Below are 2,358 nucleotides of genomic sequence, written 5' to 3' on the forward strand. Positions count from 1 at the left end.
AATATAGCATTATGTGAGTTAGTAGAAACTGTAGTTTTTGTGTGGTATTATGAGGATTAATAAGTTATGGGGAAGTTGGATGGGATCCATAAACGGGTAAGATAGGGGCATAAGAAAAGAAGAGGGATTAAAAGAGAGGAAAAAAAATTGGCTGTTGTAATAGTAACCTCAGATGAATTTTTTTCCTTTTGTTTGTATGTTTGTTTCAAGATTGTTTAAAAATGGAAAATGAGCATATCAATAGGATGAATAGTGAATTATGATTGTGTTGAACGGATATGCTCAACAATAAAAAGTGAATGCAAAAAAAAAAAAAGAACTACGGCTTGCCCAAGGTCATCCAGCAGGTGCAAGTGGAGAAGTGGGGGATCAAACCTGGTTCTCCCAGATTAGAGTCCGCGCACTTAACCACTACACCAAACTGGCTCTGTAAAGAGAAACTCTAGAGTAGGTATTTGAGGATCAAAAGGGCTTTGACCCTTAAGAAAGCAAGTTTCATAGAGTTGAAAGAGCTGACGATGCACAAGAAATGAAGACACAGGTAACACGCAGCAACTCTAGAAACAAACCAACCACCATCAAAGGCTCAGGTGAGAAACACAGTTTTCCAAGGTGTCTAAAAGGCAATAAAATCAGTGCCATACAAATGTCTTTGGGGAAGAAATACCATAAACGGAGTGCCACCACAAAGAAGGTCCTTCCCCGGGTGCCGATCATCTCCCTTTAGATATGGGGCAGCAGAGTGCCTAGAGAGAGAGAAAAAAGTCCTGTCCCTTTAATAGAGGCATAATGAGATGCTATTTATGGGTGATATTAATGATGCCCTTTCCAGCATTATTGTCTTAAAGTCATGAAAAGTTTCAACCTGTCATTTGTACGCATGAAGCCTTTGTTAAAGGGACAGGACATTTTCCTCCAGGCTGGTTGACAACCCTACATTGGAAGCAAAGCTTTTATTTATTTATTTATTTATATTGGATTTATATCCTGCCCTTCCTGCCGAGGCAGCCTCAGGGGTGGCTTACATAATTAAAAAACCAGAATAAAATCATACAGATGATTCTAAAGTGCTGTAAAGGTAAAGGTTCCCTTGCTCAAAAGCCAGTCGAATCCGACTCTAGGGTTGCGGTACTCATCTCCGTTTCAAAGCCGAAGAGCCAGCGCTGTCCGAAGACGTTTCCGTGGTCATGTGGCTGGCATGACTAAACACCAAGGTGCATGGAACGCTGTTACCTTCCCACTGAAGTGGTACCTATTTATCTACTTGCAATTTCTTGCTTTTGAACTGCTAGGTTGGCAGAAGCTGGAACTAGGGACGGGAGCTCACTCTGTCACGCGGCACCCAGGTCTTGAACTGCTGAACTACTGACCTTCCACAGCCTGCAGTTCAGCATCTTAACCACTTGAGCCACCGCAGCTCCCTGTACACAGTGCTGTACACAGCGAAAATAACAATTCCCAAGTATTATCCATAACAGGTGTCAGTCACTAATGGTAACAGCTGATGGTAGAAATTCCAGGGTAAGGCTCTGGTTTTAAATTAAGATGTTATGTGGCCGTTTTGCTAAAAACAGTATTCAAACAGATTGTGCGATTGTGGATCAGGTGCAATAGAGACCTTAGATCATCTTATGTTATTTTGCCACTAGTGGATTGGCCCTTGATCTCGTTGGATGACTCCTATTTTACATAGACATCACCTCCCTATGGAACTTGGGTGATAACTATACTGCTAGCAGATGAGGACCCTGAAACGACTCGCTCGGTGGCAAAATATCTATCGATAGTGCTATTTTTAAAGCGGCTTTGAAATGCTGTAGGCAGTCTTATGTATACAAATTTTAAAATTCTAAAACTAATTTCCATAATATCATGGGATTTTATGGGATTTATGGAAGTTTATAAAATGTTATCTATTAATATTGTTTATGAGTATGTTTATTAGTTTTTATCGTAAAAATGTTTGGTCTAAATTATCTTGTAATTATATGTAATGTGTTTTATAGTAGCTGTTTGTACGTTTGGCTTAAGACCTCTGGTCAAGGAAACTAATAAATGAAAGGGGAGGAATTAAGATGTTATATGTGGCTCTCACTTGAATGCCTGGTGGAAGAGCTCCGTCTTTCAGGCCCCGCGGAATTGTAATAATTCATTACAAAGCTTCTAAAGCTGATATTAAAAATAGTATGGTTCATTCATGAGCCCTTTGTATAAACATATAATTTCAAAATTAATAATCCCATTTTACTGCTGCAGGAGGCCAGGCTGGGTACAGTGTTAGGTGGGCTGTGGGTCTTGTACAAGCCTGGAGTTCAATTGAGGATTGCCGTTCGTTCCCCATAGCAGCACAGCATGGTT

This window comes from Gekko japonicus, unplaced genomic scaffold, assembly GCF_001447785.1.
Source record: "Gekko japonicus isolate JY-2015 unplaced genomic scaffold, Gekko_japonicus_V1.1 scaffold2290, whole genome shotgun sequence".
Classification (NCBI taxonomy): domain Eukaryota; kingdom Metazoa; phylum Chordata; class Lepidosauria; order Squamata; family Gekkonidae; genus Gekko; species Gekko japonicus.